The sequence below is a fragment of the Sminthopsis crassicaudata genome, chromosome 2, assembly GCF_048593235.1.
Source record: "Sminthopsis crassicaudata isolate SCR6 chromosome 2, ASM4859323v1, whole genome shotgun sequence".
In the NCBI taxonomy this organism is placed as follows: domain Eukaryota; kingdom Metazoa; phylum Chordata; class Mammalia; order Dasyuromorphia; family Dasyuridae; genus Sminthopsis; species Sminthopsis crassicaudata.
In genome coordinates this window covers 599,115,740-599,137,327 of record NC_133618.1, presented here as the reverse complement: position 1 = coordinate 599,137,327, position 21,588 = coordinate 599,115,740, and the positions used below count along the sequence as shown (strand labels likewise).

Here is a 21,588-nt window from a genome sequence, read left to right as displayed (position 1 = left end):
GGGGCATCTGATTTTTTCCTTGTGCAGCATAACAAATATGAAAAAAACATTTAGAAGAACTACATATGGTTAACCTATATTGGATTGCTTGTTATCTAGGGGAGATGGGAAGAGTGAAGGAGAAAAGTTTAGACATATAAGGTATTGTTTGCAAAGTTTAATGTTTAAATATATCTTTGCGTTTATTGGAAAAAGAAAAAAGCTATTACAATTTAAAAAATAAATAAAAGGAAGATTTTACATTGTCAAAGAGGGAGGCCATCTCTTTATGAAACATGAGGTAAAGGAAGAGACAATAGTGATGTGAGATGGGGGAGAGGTGAGGAGTCCCTCAACTGAGAAGATAAGGGAGGGAATTTTAAAGAATTAGAAGAAACCCTTGGAATAGTAATTGTGGTAATTGGGAGAAAGTCGTGTGGTGAAGGGCCATTTAAGATTATATAATATGTAGTGTGGATCAAGTCATTATGTTTTCTTTACTTTAATAATCCAAGATTAGCATTTGGCAAGGCATGATCAAAGATGAGGCAAAAAGGCAAGTGATTGAGGGTATAAGGAAGTTGAACTGATAGTGAAGCGAGCTAAAGGAGGAATGGAAAAACCAATATCTTTGTCAACAATACCCTAATTGGGATCACAAAGGCTCAGACATGTCATACCAATACCAATTTGCCTGGGAATGAACTGAGGGGTGGAAGGGATTGGAGGTCATGGTGAGGATGAAAAAAGTATGTTTGGGGATTGTAAGGCACAGGGAAATATGGAATAGTAGAAGCCTTCAATTAGATAAAGGAATTTTGGAGTTCATGAACATATAATCCAATAAATATTTATTAAGATTTATTTGTATGCCAGGCACTATGCTAAGCATTGGGAATATAGTTTGTGAAAAGATAAAACTCTGCTTGCAAGGAGATTACTGTCTGCTGGAGGGAGATAGCACACAAAAGGAGATAGGAAAGTGAGGGGAAGTGGAAAATGGAGAACAAAGACATCTTAGAGTTGAAACCAGGGAGAGTAGCAGATGCAAAGTGGAGTGAGCCAGAGAAGTCCAGTTTTTGCCTTCTGTAAAGGAAGGCAGTGGAAGGAGTTTGATACTCCATCCTCTTATCTCTCCAAATAGAAGGGAGAAGAGTCTGAGAAGGGAAGAGGTGTCATTCAAGGCTTGATAAAATGATTAGAGATGAAGAGTTTAAAATGTGGGAAGCATCTTGTTCCATGGAATTGAAACACTTCTAAGTGTTTTAACTTGTAATTTATTAAATTATATTCCTTATGACTGTTCATGCCTTCCAGAAAGACTGGAGTGAAAATAGAGCTTTGTCTAAAGTCAATTGCATTCACTTATAAGCAGGAGAACAACATGTTTCTCCAAAGATGACTCCTCAGCTGTGCTTTTTTGTACAGGAAAGTTCTCATTCTTGACAAGTGATAGCCTATTTGTCCACTTTTCTCTTGCCTCTGGGAAGGCTAAGTGGGGAATGAATGAGTGAATAAAAGCATCTGCATTTGCTATGTACAAACTGCTGTCAGAGAGCTCATGCTCTTAATGGGGGGAAACAACACATAGAAAAATTTACCTGCAAGTCATTATTGGAAAGGGCCTTAGGATGTTTAGGGTATAGCACCAAAGCAGATGCTCCTGCCTCTTTTTTCATGTCATCTGCACTGATGAAATCACATCACTTTCTGGTATTTTCTGGCTCTACAGTAGATGTGTCTGTAACACCTACAGGAGCAGTTGCCAGGCTACTTCTCCACAAAGATTGCTATCCAGTGTGATGACTGAGAGCACTGAACTGGAATCAGTGCTATTCCCAAGACTCTTGGATTCAAGTTCTGAGTGGTCTTCAATTGGGTCTAAAGGTGATGTGTATAATCTTGTATATCATGTGTTGTATGTGCATAGTTATTTGCATGTTAAATGGACCCACATTACTACTCTTTTTTTTTGGTACCCCCAGCACTTAATGTATTGCCTGGGGTAAACACTAAATGCTTTTTGAATGACTTATTGATTTCTTCTCCAAAATCTGAGTTTTTAGGATTTTTAAATATTATCATTGGTGCATGATATGCAAAAAGAAAAAGTGAAGGAAGAAAAGAGAGTCTCCAACTCATCGCGTCTTTGACTTTGCTCCTTTTCTTGTAGACTGAGAGTTCACTCTAGTGGCCTTGATTCAACTCAGAATTTTTCTTAACCCAGGAGCTCATTCCTCCCTAGAACATGGGCATTATCTTTTAACAAATGACAAAACACTGAACATGAACTGTGAAAATTTTCCATAGCCTAAGTTTCTGGTTAGCTTTTAATTTGTCAGATTTAACTGTTCAGATTTTTTTGGTTATTCCTGCATATATTGGACATATATTGGGGCAGATGAGCCAGGTGACAATTATCCCTGATTTCATGTAATGATTAGCACAGGTTATCATTATTCTCCCCACCCTCACTCCCATCATATGGACAATTAAAAAAAATTTATTGGTTATTTAAACATGTCCTTATGCATTTTGAATTGTGAGAGTTCAGAAAAGTAGTTGCTTGAGAAATAGGATTGGAGAGCTGAAGTGTAATAAGGGCAATTGAAGATTTAATATGTTTTGTGGAGAAACGAATCATCTAAAAAGTTTGTTGTGAATGCTGTACATTTCTGTATCAAAGAATAGAAAAATGTTATATGGTTGTTATATTTAAACTTTATCTAGGAGGGTTTTAAAATCTCTTTCCCTCAAGACTTTTGAAAGGTAGAAATTTATATCCATAAATCTGTTTGTTTGACAAAGTACTATCCTTAGAAATAAGTGCGTGGCCTCTGTAATTGAGTCTAAAAGGTTTTATTTCAGACCTCTTAGTCAATAACTGTGAAAATCTGAAACCAGAATGATTAGGACACTTAAGAATTTTTCATAGAAGGTCAACAGAAACTCTTCTACTGTGGCACTGACAACATGTGCCCATGGAACATGAAACTATCCATTTAAATTTTAATTTAAGAATTTATTTCCTTTTAGTATATTATGAAAATTTAGGGCTATTTTTTAAGTAGCAAAAGCTTTTTTTTTTTTTTTTTTCCCCTCCTGGACCAATTAGCTCTGGAGGAGCAGGTGAAGAGAATCTTCAGAAAGAGAATAGCAGAATGTGAGAAAGCAGTAGTGGCAGTGTTGGATGAAGCACCTGGGCTTAAGATTCCACATCAGTCAGTAAACATTTATTAAACACCTATAATGTGCCAATTATTGTGCTAGGGACTAAGCATTTTCTTAGTAATTTGTTAATATGATCATATAATCTAATGTAACCGGGATTTATTAAAATCAGGTGACTGAGCTATATGTGGAGGAAACTGTTGTATAGATGAACAGAAAGTCATAGAGGCAGTATTTTATTAGTTTTATCATATTCTTATTGTAATAGGAATAATAGGATGGAAATCCCTTTTCACCCAATAATCAATCCTCCCTTCTTATCACTTAACTGATTTTTTTACAATGTTCATATTATTCTCAAGTATTGGAATATGTCTGTGAAACTGCCCTAAGAGATAATGCATGAATGATACCATTATAGCACACTTCCATCAGGAATGTGTTGTGGGCTCTATGTCATGGTGGCTTGATTTTTTTCTGGAATAGAGTACATGACTTAGAAATGAAATTTCTGCCAGCATTTATTCAAGGCAGTGCATTCCAGTTCAACTCCATGGAGTCAGGCAGACTCCTGGCTGATAAATTGCTTTCAGTAATAGCATCATCATGAGAGTAATAGAACTTTAACATACTTTATGAAATGGGGTCACAATAAGAAGAGTCTTATATGGTGCTAAGTATTTTTGCATCTTTTAAAGTTCAGATTAATGCTAATAAATGATTTCCCTAAGGCTTTGCAGAATTTTTTGTTGGGGTCAGTTTTGTAAGTTTAGTAAGTTTGGTTAGCGTTGGATAAGATATTGGCAAGAAGTTTTATTCACTTTTTGAATCTTGGGTAAATGCAAGGATTTTGTTAGTCTAACACTGCTTTTGAAACATTACTATTTCCAGACATTGCCTAAGGCAATGTTCAAATTATTATTCTAAGTAAAATAATAAAAACAAAGGGCTCAGTTTCACTTTATTGTATTAAGCTCAATTTTCTAGATGTATATTTTTCTAATTTTTTTTTCTTTTCTTTCTTTCCTTTTTTTTTTTTTTTTTTTTAAAGTAAAAGTTAAACTACAAATGACTGGATTTTAAGAGTAGAGATGTGGCTTCCCAGTAATCAATCTCACAACAGTGCTTTAGAAAACATATTAAATTGCATATACTAGGACTAAATACCTGAAGAATTTAAGATAGTATTAACTAAAATTTATTTTTTAATTAATAGAAGAGACTATACCTTTATTTATTGAATAAACAAAAAACAAATATTCAAAGGGGATGCCAAAAAGACTTAAATAATAGTCCTTGTCTTATTCAAGACTGAGCATATATTTGTAATAATTTAACTATTTGTTTCAAAATTTTAAGTGCCACCCTTGTCATACCTGTATGTTAACTGAATATCATTCTTTCATTCTTTGGATAAACACTCAACCTTAATTCAGTTTGCCATAGCTGTAACCATAAGCAGAATAAATACTTAATTTATTTTGAAAGAACAGTTTTATAGTTTTTTTTCTTCCTGTAGTCATCGATGTATGGGGAAAAAAAAAGTACAAATTAATCATTATTTTGAATAGGTTCATGGTACAGGTAATGCACTAATTAGTAGCAGTTGTCAATTTATTTATTTATTTTTGGCAAATTGGTGCTTTCTCATTTTCATGTCTTTGTCCTATTTGGATCATGCCTTTTCTTTTAAAACTGGATCTTTCCATCTTGCTAAGGCCAGAAGTATAGGAACTACTCACAAGCCTAATCCTATTCTGATTGGCTTTGACCTGTTCCATTTTGGTCTTGGGCTAATTTATGCCTCCTCAGACAGCCTTTTGGCTTCTATTCCTGGGGTCTCACCTTATTCATGCTATATCTATCTAGTACAAACAGCTAGTCCACTAGGACACTCTAGCTTAATCCTAAACTCAAGAGATCGACTAGCCTCAGCCTTTCCAGTAGTTGTAATTACATTCATGGACCAATATGACCTTCCCCTTTGTTTTACGTTGCTCTACCCTCCTCTTTTCTTCATTAAGCACATACTTTTTCTTTTTTTCTTTTTTCTCTTTTCTCAGGTTTTGATAGCTTTGTCATCAAAATTTCATTACAACATTTTAATGCCTTTATTCACTTAACAAACCTTTATACAACATATGATGTGCAGAGCACTTTGCTGGGTGCCGAGTAATGATGAAAAATTCCTCTCCTATCCTCAAGAAGCTTAAAGACCATAATTCTCAAGTTATTTACTAATTATTCCTTTTTAATTGTAGAATAATCTATATTACTAGTCATAAGTCAGATGACATAGAACATACTCCCCTGGCCTGTGACAATATAGTCATGAGTCCTTTTGTCAGCTCCTTGTTTTTTGGTGTCATATCAGTTTTAACACAGATGTGTTTGATGTGCAATAAATCTATTCTCCTGTTCCTTACAACTGGGTGATACAGTGGATAGACTGCAGGACTGGGAATAAGGAAGACCTAAAATTGAATCCATCATAAGATCCTTTGCTAGTTATAGCAAATAATACAAAACATGTTCTGTATCATAGTTTCTTTAGCAAGGAGGGATTGACTTCAGCCCAATAGTTAATGACTTCAGCCCAATAGTTAATGACTTCAGCATTGATTTTTGATGGTCTTTTGAGAATATATGCAAGTGTTAAACTTATCTCTCTAAGATTATGGCCTTATCTCTAATAATGTTGCTCTATCTGCAGAGAGGGTAAGATGCATCATAAGTCTTTGGCTCATAAATAGCTTCCAAGGTTGTCATAAAGGCAGTTAGGACTGCTCCTATTAGCATAAAACTGAATGTTATCTGCCTTCTTCCTGAGTTAAGAATTCTTCATCTCTCTAAACTTAGCTTATTCTTTACTTTTGATGGAGTTAAATGTTGCCGTCTTCGCTGGTAAACCCTGCTCATATCTCATTTTTCATTTCGTGGCTTTGGATTTCCCCCCATCATTTTCCTCAAATCAATCTTGGATGTTTGCAAGTGTTCAGACCCAGATGAGCGAATGCAGACTGTATGTTAAATCTCTGAGAGCTGCCCACTGTTTTAGCTTTACTGTTGCCAACTGTTTGTTGGCTCAGCTTTCATGTTGGCACTAAATAGTTCCAGCTCAGATAAGTGCTCTAATCTGTTGACATTAAGTCTTCTGGTAGTCATTTTGCTTAGGGGCTGCTGCTTAATTTGAATGTGAATATTTAGTTTGGAGAGCATAAATCTGTGATCAGCCCAGCACTTAGCACCACATATTGACTTCTTCACTCACATTCTGTCTCTTCTTAAAATTGCATAAGTCTATTAAATACCAATGTTTGTTTTGAGGATGCATCCACAAAATATTTTTGTATTTAGGTAAATGGAAGACAGTGTAGGTGATGAAAAGATCATGTTGTGCACAAGTCTTTAGTCATAAGTGGCCATTGCTTTTTGCAGCTATATTCCTCCCAAGGTTTCCTTGCCTTGTGTGGTAGTCTGAACCTACTCTAGTGTTAAACTTGCTTAGAATTATAAAATTATCCTCTTTTGGCACATTCATGATAAGGGTCTCCAGGTCTTCATAACATTTTTCTTTGACCTCATCATGTTTTATCATGATGGGAGCATAGGCACTGATTGATGATGGTGTCTTGGTGTTTTCCTGCAAGTATCTATCAAATTGTCATTAACCTGTCATTCACTACTTTTGGAAGGCATGTGAGCTTGTTTACTATATTAGGTTTGATTGCAAAACCTACACTAGCTTCATGGCATTCCCCTTCACTGTGACCACTCCAGAAATATATGTATCCAGCTCTGACTTCAGTAACCTAGCCTTTATTTGTCAACTTTGTTTCACTCAGGGCTGCTATTTGGATATGATACCTCTGAAGTTTTCTTGCTACAAGAGCCATTTATCTTTTAGGTCTATTGGATTTTTGTGTTGTCTATAACTGTGCACATCCATGTACTGATGGTGAGTGGAATCATCTTTGCAGAGGTTTTTGGTGTGTATATGTGTGTGTGTGTGTGTGTGTGTGTGTGTGTGTGTGTGTGTGTATGCATGTATGTATGTATGTTTACATACACACTGCCAGGTGAGATTCCCTACCTGCTGTGGTAATCAGGGTAATCAGGGTTGGGTAAGGAGACAATTTTTAGGGTACCTTAAAGGCTGTACAGACACCCAAAGGATTGTTGAATCCCACTGCTGTTTCCAGTGAGAAGATGACCTGGGCCAGCTCCCATATACACTGGGTATCTGCTTCATCACTTAACCTGTTGCCACAAGACTTTGAGATAGGTAAAAATGGTAAAATGTTATGGGTGATATCTTGATTCATGCATAAATTGAATTTAATTGAGGAAAAGTTACATGAAGTCGTTAACCTCATTCTCTCTTCTAGAGGCATTCAGTGGCTGAGCAGTCAAGAAATCAGATGATGGTCTGGGATTTAGTGGATGAGGTGGACGTCTTTGATATGTAACCAAACTCTTAAGTGCTCTATCTTCATCAGATGTCTTTACTGCTGTTGGAATAAGTTGTTATTCTCCAGTTCCACCAGGGGAAATCTCTACATCCTTGGGGTAGACTGCACCACCTCCCACTCACTCCCTAATTAGCCCAGGGTATTTGAGACCCATTGGTTACTCTTAACCTGATTTTTTTACTCTCAGTTTGGTTTAGCTGTCTGCCAAAATGATTTACTAGGATATGGTCACTGTGCATGCTGTATCTCTTCTTGGAGCCAGAAAGTAAGACTTAGGTGGATAAAGTAGATGTCAAAGGTAGAAAGCCCTGAAAAGGACTTGGAAGTGTAAGTATGCAAGTACTACGAATGCAAAAAAGATGCCCTCTACCCTCAAGTAGTCCCTATTCTAAGGGGTAAGACAACATATAAATGAATATTGGGAGGTATGGGGTTTAAGGGTAGGGAAAAAAGAATATTATGTATTAAGCCCATTTGCTTTAATAACAGCCCAACAAAAATGAGGCCTTTCTAGATTCTTCCTACCACTTCCTTAAATGTCCTGATATTTACCAAAATACAAATCAAAGTAATTTGGAAGGGCAATAGGAATAAAAGGAACAGGAAGGAAAAGCTTCATGGGAACAAGTTGATTCTTGACATGCACTTTAAAGGAAGAGTGCAGCTGTGAGAGGAAGGCAAAGGAAAGGAGAGAGTGCCTGGATAATAACAATGGCCAGTACAAAGCCCAGAGGGCAGGAGATAGAGTGTTGTGGGCATATGAGTTTGGACAAATGGCATAATTACAAGAGAAAAATGACTGAGGAGGCTGGAAAGATAGGTTGGAATTAGATTGGGAAAGCTTTTAAAAAGGAATTCATATTTTCAATAGTGATAAGCCACTGGAATTATTTAAATATAGAAATAACAGTACTTGAGACTTAAGAAAAATTACTTTAGCAGTCGTATTTATTTGGTTTTGTGTGTTATATGCCACATTTATTCCAAAGATTAACTTCTCTCTTTTTTTAACCAATGTTAAGCAGTTCTGATGAATTCTGACTTTTAGTCTAGCTCAGTATCTAATGGTGCTTGGTTTCCTTTTCACTGTTTTTCATTATTTCTCTTCATAATTCTTGACCTTCTATTCTCTAGATCAATTTCATTTTTATTTTTTCTATTTCTATAAATTAGTCCTTTAGTATTTTGATTAGAGAGTGAACTATGGTAATTGAATATCGATCAAAGCATAATATTTCTACCTTTTTGTATAAGCTTGCTTGTTTTTTCTAGTGTGTGTTTTTTTTTTCTCATCTGATTTTTCTTGCACAGCACAACAAATGGAAATGTGTTTAGAAGAATTGCATGTGTTTAACCTATATTGGATTGCTTGCTGTCTTGGGAGGTGGGGGGAGGGAAAGAGAGGGAGAAATTTGGAACACAAGTATTTTCAAACGTGAATGTTGAAAACGATCTTTGCATATAAAATACTATTAAGAAAAGAAAAATGATAGACCTTTGTATACGGGATTTTCATAGCAATTACATGATACAGATTTCTGGAATAAATGAAGACGAAAAAGAAAAAAAATGTACTTCCTTTGCTCTCTTCTTGTTACCAATTTTGCCTCTTTGACTTTTAATTGATTTTGAAAATAATTTTTTAGCTTTTCTAGAAATTCTTATTGGGCTTGTGTCCAATTAATTTTTTTTTCCTTTGAGACTTTGTAAATGTTTGGATATCATTGTCATATTCTGAGTTTTTGCCTTTTGATCTTCTCTCTCACCTTAGTCATGTTTTATGGTTAGCTTCTTTTTTTTTTTTTTTTGTTACTGTGATACTGTTCTTCAGAGTCTCTGAGTCCTTGTGACCAAAAACAATTTTATCCCTCAGGAATCCCACTCTCTTTTGACCAAAACTGGTTCTATCAATTCTTGAATTAAAACTCAGAAGTGATGACAATAAGCAATGAATTTACTAAACAGCATCCAGTTCTGAGTTCAGCTTTAACACAGGGGTCTCCTCTAGTACCTTTCTGAATGATTGCTAAAGTCACTGTCATATGACAGCTCTTAACTGTCATAGCTAGCATCTCTTGTACTTTGTTAAATAGTAGTGATGATAATGGACAGCCTTGCTTTAATAAATTCTGCTTTCTTAATTGTTTATAATTCTGGCTTCTGGTTTTACATGATTACTGCTTACATGTTAAATAAAAGTCTATTCTTATACTTAAATTGACTTTAGAGAAACATAAACATTGAGTTTTGTCAGTAGCTTTTTTAGCATTCATTGTTATATTTGTGTTTCCTATTTTTTATTAACATTGTCTGTTTAGTTTTACTTATATTGAACCATTTACTTCCTATTTCTGATATAAATACAACCTATTCATTAGGTACAACCTGATGCTCATTATGGATTATAATCTGTCTTTACTATAATATATTTCTTAATCAACTTTGTGTTTTTTTTGTTTAGGTATCACCACTTTATTTACATCATAGAAAAATTTAGAAGAATTCCTTCTTTTCTCTATATTTTTTGCAAAGTCCTTTTCTCTATTTTTTTCATTTTGTAATAATGGAATTACTTTTTTTTTAATGTTTAATTTAATTTTCTTAATCTGAGTATTATTTTGTACAGTCTTCCATCCATTTTCATCCATTTGTTATCAGTTTTATTGATATTTATTTGGAAAAATATTCTTTTATTTCACTTTTGATTGTTAGGAATTTTTCTTTTTTATTTATATAAACAATTTGCTTTTCTTTTTAAAAAAATCAGACTGTTTAACTATTAGTTTTTAAAAATAGCCCTGGTTTATTATTTCATCTTTTTTCCTTTTAGTTAATTTTTTTTTAACAATTTCTTGTTTTGGTAATTTTTAAAAAAATTTGATGTTTTCTTAATTTTTTTTAAGCAGCAAATCCAGTTCACTGATCTGTTCTTTCTCTCTTTTGATGATGAAAATATTTAGAAGATGCAAATTTTCTCCTAGAGAATGTTTTCGGCTCTATCCCACAAATTTGGCCATGTTATTTCATTATGTCATTTTCTTTTGTAATGCTTCTTAGCATCATAGTATTATATAGTTAAAACTGGAAGGGATCTTAGAGAATCATTTTGTCTTTTACAAACATATTATTTAACAGATGAGGAAACTGAGTCCCAGAGAAATTAAGTCATGTAAAATGATTTGCCCAAGTTCTCACAGATAGTGTGTGAGAACTATCTAAATACTTTGATTGTAAATCAAACACATTTAACACTGCTCCACTTTGCCTCCTCCCTTTTGGGCCCTTGAAGTCCATAACAATAGAGCACACACATTCTAGTGGGCCCGACAAACTAGAAATGCTTCAAATAAATAAGCCCAACGATGGATCTTTTACCTAAGACTAGCCAAGTTCAGACTAATCACCAGGGGGTTGATGGTCAAGTATTATAAATTATAGCCACAACAGTTTTATGAAAGAGTTTTTTCCAATCTGTACTGATAAAGTGTTTATGTTGTTAAAATTGTGGATCATTTCAAGTTCTTTGCTTTGATATCAAAGTATCTAAATGTAGAAATAGTTTAATATTGTGATAGCTAACAGCAATATGGAATGTCCTCAGCACGATCACATAAACTCTTATTACCTTTTATTTGAAATAAATCCACTTGAAATAATATGTAAATCCATTAAGTAATTAATTAAACAGTTGTGGAATCTACTGAAATAGGCGGTTTATATAAATTGAAACTTTATAATAGTTTAAAATTTTTGTTTTATTTATCTCTTTGTTGTAGGAACTTTCATATATTTAGACTATCAAGTGAATTTAAAAAGCACTATAAGAACACCATTACTAGATAATACTTTACCGCATGGATACTTTATTAATGAGGCTTGGTTTCTTTGTATGTTTTGAGAAATTTGCTCTTGTTTTTACTGTAAATTTTTGAGTGAAAATGTATTTATCTTAGAAGATGAAAAGCTACCCTGTTAAGTTAAATTTCAGGACTTGCTTAAACAACAGATATCCCCATTACACAAATTAATATGTTTGGGTGTTTTGGAAAAGTATTTAAAATGGCTGCAAATTATCCACTTCTTGGGTACCAAAAATGTAAATACTGATTGAGTAGAATAACTTGAGAGAGATGTGTGTTTATATCTGTACATGCATTGATATATAGATTATGCAGACACATATGTATATATTTTATATATTACATATGTAAAAATTACATATATACCTAAATATTATATATGTAGATATATAGATATATATATAGACATATACATACATGCTATCTCTATATAAATTACAGTTTCCCCTGAAATTATTAGGATAAATTATTTTCCTCTTCCTTGTTTTTATTAATTTCAGTTGTTGCAAATTCATGCTAAATATTAGGAAAGTCTTCCTTATTACATGTTTATTCAGTTCTGACATTTTCTTCTTAGATAAGTAGGAATTTCATATTAGATTTCATTTAAAGCTAAACTGGAAAGGAAGAAAATACACTAAATATATAAAATAGAATTGGATTTTAAATAGAACGATCCTGTTCTTACATTCCTAATTTTTATGGTTCTATAAAATTGTTTCCCCCTAAATTAATTTGATTGTCATTGGTGCTTTTCATAAACTCATAAAAGGTAGAGCCATCCCTGTGCTGCTGAGAATTGCATTTACTTTGGTAATGATACATTTTACACACACCCTTTTGGAAGCCGGTAGTGCTATTCTCTGGTGAGCCATTTGAATTTCAAGCTGAAGTGCTTCACTTATAAAGGTTATTTTCCTTTTTTTCAATACTTCCCAAGCATAGTTTGCTAGTTCTCAAGAGAGTTAAAGAAAATTGAATAGTCCGGTGATGTCAACTTCTTTGCAATAAAGGAAATGAAACTTCTCCCCAGTCTCATTTCTCTTACGAGGTCAGTTTGACAGAAATAGAAAATGGGAATGATAGCATTTACCTTTAATACAATATAAACAGTTTTCTTTCTGTTTTTACTTTCTTCTATCAATTTTATTTAGTTTTCCTTTTAAATTAGTTCTCTGATATAAATAAGGTAAATGCTCCTAGGCCAGTTTTTTGTTTGTTTGTTTGTTTTTTTCCCCCTGATCTTTTAAAGTCATTCTAAGTACAGTAAGTTTAACATCAAGACTTCTGCACTAACATTTGATTGGATCATTTTGTGCTTCTAGAAACATTATCCTGATAAATCATCTATTCTTTTCATTCAGTTTTTTCATATTAAAGTGGAAGCATTATTAAAATAGACTGCAGCTTGTTTTCATTGTTTTTATATTGTTAGTAAAAATTTGGGAATTCTTTAATGTGGGGATAAAAATGTTTCTGACAGTTAAGATTTTAATAGGCTATGTTTGGAAACTAAAATCAAGAAAAGAAAGGTTAATCACATAGTAGCCATTTAATATTTACTTAGTTGAATTGATATTGAAAATTATCTGGCAAAGTGGACATGGACTTTTAATTATTGCCCTATAATTGAACTTTGTCATATTTTGCATAACCATATAAATTTACATAATTTTCACATACCGAGGATCTTAAATTTAGTAATGCTTTATTCCTAGTAGGATAAACTAATGATCTACTATTAGCATTACTGTGACTATATTTGAATATCCTAAAGTAACTTGATATCATATAGTGCTGAAAATTTAATTTTTTCATAAAGACTAATATACATTTTCAAAGCTTGCTGGTCTTTTGATTAGATTTTGAAAGATGGTTCAAATAGCAACAAAAGGATGTTTGATTTTATTATAAACTCAATAGTCTATAATCCAGAAAAGTAACAGAGAGACATATATGATGCTTACTTTAGTTGCTTTTGTAAAATTGTGATTCCACTTTTATAGTGAAACAAAATAAATGAAATTAAATGAAAATTATATGTGAAAATGTTATCTAAAAAGATAAATTACAGAGCAGCAACTTTGTATCCCACACCTTTTAGAAGTTCAAAAGGCTGGGATCTCTTTAGTGTTCTCCCACAGATCTCTGTTGTACATAACCTTATTCATGGCAACTCTGGAACTTCATTCATCACGTTGTATTTTCCACAGGAAGCACGATGTCTCACTCATCTTACTTTCTTCTTTCTTTTCCTTATCCAAGTAGCACTTGGACAATTCAGTTTGTGTCACTATCCCTAAAGGGATTCTCTTGAATTCTATGCAGCTGGTGTTGGAGTGAAGAGAATGCTAAACCTGGGAGTCAGGCTTAAGTTCAAATCTGGTGTCAGACATTTCCTAGTTGCATGGCCCTAGCCAAGTCACTTACCCTTTGTCTGCCTTAGTTTCCTCATCTGTAAAATGGGAATAATAATAGTGCCTACCTCCCAAGATAGTTATGAGAATTAAACTAGATAATATTTATAAAGTGCTTAGCACAATTGTAGTAGGTGCTCAATAAATATTTTCTCCTGCCTTTTTGTCTTCAAGTATTCAGTTTTAATATGAATATAAAGCTTAAAATAAGTTTTATTTAACCTAGTAATGGACACAATTCATATTCAAGCCTATTCTCATATTCAAGTCAAATTCTCCTCACCTTTCTAGTAGTTAAGTCTCTTTTTTCCCTATACGTATGTCTTTCTCTTCTTGTAATTTGTATTGCTTAGTGTCTCTCCTGACTACACAATTCAGGGTTTTAAAGAACCAAGCCACTGTTATCTTTGGTTGGTTTTACCTTTTCAAGGGATCTAGGTAAGCCTTTTCAATGTATATCTGGGTTGATTACCCTGTTTCATTATTAAGGAAGTGTCCATCTAACCTGCTACAGTTCTCTTTTAAGGCTGCCTTTAATGAAGCATGGATTCTAAGGCAAATTTGCTCCTTCATGCTTTTGCTCTTTTATAATTATGTGCTAATTGCATCATATTTAACCCCATTGCCAGTCTTTGGTCATGTGTCCTACAGTGCTTGCCTCCTTTCCATAGTCTATGCTGCTTCCCATGTCACTTTGTTGTTTATTCCTTTTGGTTGTGTCCAACTTTTCATGACATCATGGACCTCTGTCCATGGAATTTTCTTTTATAGGTACTTGAGTGATTTACCATTTTCTTCTCTAGTGGACCACTTTTTGTCAGAATTCTCCACTATGACAGTCCCATCTTTGGGTAATCCCACATAGTATAGTTATACTAAACTCAGTTTCAATGAGCTGTGCACTTCACCATGATGTGGCAGTATTTCATAGGCAAATAAGAGGTTAAGTGATTCACCCAAGATCACCCAGCTATGAGATTTTTTTTTTTTTTAATAGTAATGGAAGTATTCTTTTTTTTTTTTTTTCAAGCTATATGCATGGGTAATTTTTCAGCATTGACAATTGTAAAACTTTTTGTTTCAATTTTTCCCTTTCTTCCTTCCCTTCCCCCTCCCCCCACCATGGCAGGTAGACCAATACATGTTAAATATGTTAAAGTATATGTTAAATACAATATATGTATACATACCCATAGAGGTATTTTGCTGCACAAGGAGAATCAGACTTTGAAATAATGTACAATTAACCTGTGAAGGAAATCAAAAATGCAGGTGGACAAAAACAGAGGAATTAGGAATGCTATGTGATGGTTTACACTCATTTCCCAGAGTTCTTTCGATGGGTGTCCAGCAATAAGATTTTTCAGGCTGCATTTGAACTCGGGTCTTCCTGATTCCCAAGTCCAGTGCTCTATCCATTGTGCATCTGGCTTTCTATTTGCTGCTACTCCAGCTTCTGATCCTTCTGCTCTGTTGTTTTGCTGTCACTGCTTCTATTTTTGCCATCTATTTCTTGTAGATGTGGTGATTTGGTTCTCTTGCCACAGCTGTGAACTTCTCTTATATCATGCTAACATTTAGATAAGAATGTTTTCTGTGAAAATTATAAAATAAAGTTGCAGTTCCTTCTCCTTTTATCTATTCTTTCCTGAAAAGAAAGTTAATTTTTGTTGTCATTTGTAAATGAGGTAAAGACAAGATTTCAAAGGTATATATACCTTTATTTGCAACCCCATGTTAGGATTTTTAGCAATTTAGAGGAAGAATTCTAAGCTTATCCATTTTTATTTTAAAATTTTATTTCATTAGTTCTCTGTTTACATCACATTTGTTAGAAATTATATTCATTCTTCCCATACCTAGCAAGTCATTCTTTGTATCAAATTGAAAGAGAAGAGTAAAAAGTAAAAGTGGTTTATAAAAATCATTCATCATATTAACTTTGTTTGACATTGTAAATGATATTCTACAATGATACCTGCCGTGAAGGGAGAAAATTGCATTTTTCAAAATTTTTTTTCAGGGCTGATTATGTTCAATTTCATTTTATTAATTTATCCTAATATTTAACACTATATTACTGGGCACTGTTAGAGATACAAGTACAAAGTTAAGTCTAATGGGAGGAACAACAATTATATACTTATATATATATATATATATATGTGTATATATATATATATACATACACATATACATGTAATCAGTATATATACATATTTAAATATAAGGTAGTCAGGAAGAAAGGAAGGCTGTAAACTGGGGAGATCAAGAAAGACCATCATACAGAAGAAGATAGTGCATGAACTGCATCTTAATGGAGAAAATGACTACATGAAGTAGGAATAAGGAGGGAATGTGTTTCAGGTCAAGAAAATGCCTTGTACAAGGGTACAGAGATGGGAGGTGGAATGTCATGAGTGAGGAGCAAAGGAGAGTTTGTCCTCTTTCTTGACTGTTAGAGAGGGGATAGTATCCAGTAAGTTTAGAAAAAAAGATTTAAGCTAAGTTGTATAGGACTTTAAAAGCTGTGTTTTTTATGTTAGAGGCTATAGGAAATCTCCAGTAGTTAGATTAGAAAAGTGACACTATTTTATGCTTAAGGAAAAATTCCTTCAGCAGTACTATGTAATATGGATATGGAATGGAGTGGTAAAAGATTTGAGGTGGAGAAATCAATTAGGAGGCCATTAAAAAAATATAAGTAAGAAAAAGGCCTTTACTAAAGTAGTAGTTGGGTCAGCAGAAAGGAAGGCTTTGGACATGAGAAATACTGTAGAAATAGAAATGGAAAGAATTAGCAACTAATTGGATATACGGGTTGAGGGAGTGTGTCTACTTAAAAATAATGCTTTGGTTCTTAACCTTTGAGATTGGAAGTACTCATGCCTCTGATAGGCCTAGGGAAGTTTGGAGAGGGGCAGGAATTGGGGAGAAGATAGTAAGTTCAGTTTCAGACAGACTCAGTTTAAATTATTGTTGGAATATCTGGTTTAAAATATCCAATAGGCACATAGTGATGTAGGACTTAGAGGAGAGACTTGAGTTTGGATGTATGTAGATATGAGAGAGATCTGCAAAGAGATGATAATTAAGTCCATGGGAGCCCATAAAGTTACCAAGAGAAAAAGTATACAGATGAAAGAGAAGCAGAAAGAGGACAGAATCTTGATGTCCACCATTAAAGAGTATAAAAAGGATGATGAGTTAGCATATAACTTGAGAAGATGGGGTCAGACAGGTTGGAGGACAACCAAGGGAGCATAGTATCACAAAAACCCAGAGGGGAGAATTTTTAAGAGAGGAGGATGGTTTTGAGTGTCAAATATAGTAGTTGTTATTCATTTGTCCTTTATCCTTGAAGAGGACCATGACATTAGGGAAGGGATGCCATGCAGGTGAATTGGCTTTGAGTGAGGGAGGGTCCTGCAAGGACACCTGCCTCACTTTCTCCTCCAGAGCAACTGGATCCAGTGTCAAGATATAGATCAGGAGGACCAGAGATCTCCCTTGATGATCAAATATAGTAGATAAGTTTGGAATGATTAGAACTAAAAGACTTTCAGATGTGGCAAATAATAGATTGTTGGTAGAGTAGAGGAAAGCTGTTTTTAGTGAAGAATGAGTTCAAAAGCCTTGACTACAAAAGATTGAAGAAAGAATTAAAGGAGAAGGTGAATTTAGGTAACTTTTTCAAGGACTTTGAAGAAAAGGAGTATAAACTATAGGATGATAATTTGAGATATTTTAAGTAAAGTAAAGATATTTTAAGAATGTAGGAAACACAAGCTTCCCTGAGTACTTTCAAGAGGTCTAACAATCAAATGTTATATATTCAGAGGATTTTAAAGTGATACTAGAATTTTCATTTGTCTTTGAAAAAACAAAGTTGTGAGGATTTTAAAGGGTCATTATGTCAGTCATTACCTCTGATGACAGAAGAAAGTATGTTATTTTTCTTGTGAATCTGTTATTAATTTGATCTTTTAAAAACTCTTTGAATATTGATTTATTATTCTTTAAATTTTTATTTTTATAATTGAGAAAACTATTAATAAAACTTTCTGGTTAAGAATACAAAAACTAAGAAATGCTTTGCTTTTGTATACTTAGTACTTAGCAAAGAGTCTGGCATACATAATAAAGTCTTATTAGATTCTTATTGATTGATTGATACTACTTTGCAGTGTTGTTTTGAAGGTTTTTAAAAAAATTGATTAAATGTCATTAAAAGATTTGCTTTAATACAAAATATAATTTTTCTTCTAATAGTGACTTCAGGGATTTGAAAAAGAAATTTAGAATAAAAAATCTATAGTTTACTCATTCCTTATGTTAATGTTTGGTTTAAATTCTTGGTCATCTAAAGATTCTTGTTTTTAGAATCTCTATACACACAAAGCATGCTAGTTTTTCTTGTTTTTATGTTCCTTTTTATGTCCTCAGTTATGAGTAGACATTTTTTTCTTTGTTACATTGTAAAAGTTAACTTTATGAAAAATCTTTTTAAAAAGTTAATGATAGTGTTATAAACCATAACAAATAATTATTTCCACCAAATAAAGCCATATAATTATATATAAGCCTGACATGTCTAACAATAGTAATAAATTTTGTAAGATTCAAAGACTATACAAGAAAGTTTGATAATAGCCAAAATTCTCAGTTGTCATCCTGTATGAATGAGAAACAGGAAAAATTTTGGCATTAAGTCTTGAAGAAGAGAGAGACACTTGAGAAAAAATGGTAATAGAATGTGTACTAGGTACTTAATTTTATTACCTTAGGAGTTAAGGTACCAGAACATGATAAATCACAATATGATAATGTAGATCTTAAGTCACTATAGACAATAGTTATTTATATTGAAACAACAGTTTTCCCAACATATTAATTGCTTACAACTTTAATTTTAAAACCAGAATTATCTCTTCATGACTAATGTATTGCTGTCAGTCTTCGGGTGATAGTGACTTAATCGAAATCTCTATATTCCTATGTTTTGAAAGTGGTTCATAGTACCATTTTTAGTTTAAATTTGTTACATTTTATTCCCTGAGAAGGTAGATGACAAAGTGATTATATTATCTTTTTAATTATTGAAATCTGTTATTAGTCAGGAAAATAACCGATAGCTCTCTTGATTTCTGACACATAGTATTTATTATGTGTTATAATCTTAATGGCAAATACCCTGTTGGGTTAACAGCTAATGCTAAAGCCCCAACCACTAAAAGAATTATCCAAATAAAATTTTTGCTTTTAATAATCTATATTTAATGATTTAATAATCTAGCCTGTTCAATAATACTTCAGAACTTTGGGCAACATTTTAAAGGATCCTTTTGCTGTTGGATGAATTTTTTCTGTATGAGCTCAGTAAACGTATTAAGCACCTACTATGTGTATAATTATTATGTCAGATGTTAGAGATATAAAAACTACTAACCCCAAATAGCCCCTGCCCTGGAGGAATTTGCATTCTACTAGAGGATACATGTTCACATAGATAATTTGAGGAATGAGAAAATTCTAAGGAAAAAATAGATTGAAATCAAATTGTAAAGTGTTTTAAATGACAGGCTCAAAAAATTCTATTTTATCTATAGGCAGTAGGGAACTCCTGAAGATTTTCAAGTAGGTGAATGATGTGATTATACTGCTTTGTAGAGCATCAGTTGTGTAGTATGCTTCTAGAGCAAGGACTTTAATTAAAGAGACATTGTAGTAGCCTATGAGAGAGCCCTAAAAGAGGGCCATTTGAGTTAAAGGGGAAAGTATGGCTTATTATGGAGGTCTTCTTGGTAACTGATTGGATGTAGTAGGAGATGAGAGAGAGGGAGGAAATTAAAGATATCTGAGGTAGCAATCTTATGTGGATACTAGAACAGTGGTGGTGCCCCCAAGAGATACAAGCAAATTTGCAGGAAAAACAAGGGTTTTTTGGGGGAGAGATTAAAAAAAAATACATTTTACTTGAATATGTTGAGTTTGAAATATCATATAAAAAGAATTGTTGAAAGTTGGTAATATAAGAGTTATATTATAGGAGGAGTAGAAGAGAGAATTAGTTCAGATATTTTGTATAGATTTGAGCATCATCTATTGAGAGAGATTATAGAAGAAAAAAAAAAAAAAGGGAAAGAGTCAGTAGAGAGCCTTGAGTGTGTCTGTCTAGGTTTTAGGCACAGAAGATGGATAATTATCAAAGAAAAAAGAGTGGTCAGACAGGTCAGAGAGGAGAATAGCAAGATATACATGAGTAAGAGAGGGAAGTGACAGTGCCAAAAGCTGTGGAGAGGTCAAGGTTATAAGGAATGAGAGAAGATTGAGGATTGAGTAGTTACAGATACAACATAGCAGTTAAGACATTATGATTTTTACTTTGCAGTGATATATAGCTAGTAGACTAAGGAAAATCTGAACATCTTTTGAAGAGGTTTATCACTAAAAGTGATGAAGTGTTTTAATAGTTATCTGAGAGTCTTTCATGTTAATGACATAAAACTGCAGCATATCATTCACTCTTTGAACATATTTAAGTTCAGTTAGAAAAAAAAAATATTCTTCATAGTTGATTTCCAGATCAAGAGAATCACTTATAGAATGTCTTATGAACTTCCTGAAACATAGGCCCTCTACAACATAGCACCTCAACAAATTATTTCTTCAATGATATAACAAATTTAAATTTTTAATAGGACCTACAAAGATAAGGGGAACAGTTTTTACTTAAGCATAAAGGTTAGTTGTGATGAATATACCATCAGGCAGAAAAAAAAAGAGTAGTTAGCAAAAATCATACTTCTGAGATGTATTATGAGGTAAACACTGATTATTTTATGAGTTAACTTGTTTAAACATTGAAAATTGCATGCTTATATTTTGGGAAAATATCATTGCTATAATTTTTTAAAAAATAACTCATTTTAGGATACTTAGTAATTTTACAAAACCTGCTTATTAAATCAAGAATATTTTAACTTTTTTTTAGGGTTTTTTTTTATTTAAGGTGACTGTATATGATTAAATTCTCCTCAAATGTTTTTCAGATGACCAGTCTACTAAATTATTGGGAGTTTTAACCAGCAGGTTAACATTTTTTAAAAGTAAAATTTGTAACCCTCTACCTTTTCTGTGCTATGTTCTGTATAATGTTCCTATTTCATAGTCTAAAGGTATGTACAATATTTCTTTAGAAGTAAGTGTGGGGCTTTTTTCTGATTAGTAAAATTAATGCATGGAGAATTTTGTCTGTCATGAAAATTCCTTGTTAATTCATCTTTATTATCTGTGAACATCTCATTTTATCTTTAAAAAGTTTTTTAAAATCTTTGTTTTCCTTTTTTCTTTTTTTCCCCGCAAAATTCTTTTTAAATAGAATTTTTTCTTCTCTTTTTCTCTGTTTTACTTCCTTCTCAATTTATACCTCATAATATTATTAAATATTTAATTCAATATTTAATATAGGTCTGAAGACTAACTTTCCTTGTTTTATTCTCTTTAAATTTCCAAGAAAAAAAAATGATTGTGTTTATAGTATGCAAACAAATACAATAGTAACAGAAACTGAATTAAAACCTATTTATTATTGTTTGCTACCATTAAATAATGTAGTTATAAAAATGATTTATTGTAAATGTCTGAAGGACAATATGATATTTAATTAAAGAGACATTTTGCGTTTTA

General features: G+C 32.9%; 1 protein-coding gene across 9 annotated transcripts in view; it reads left to right on the top strand.

Moving 5' to 3' along the window:
• ATE1 (arginyltransferase 1) overlaps positions 1 to 21,588 on the top strand; it is a 163,794-nt gene that overhangs the window by 101,950 nt on the left and 40,256 nt on the right. The gene's annotated exons all lie outside the window — the stretch shown is intronic.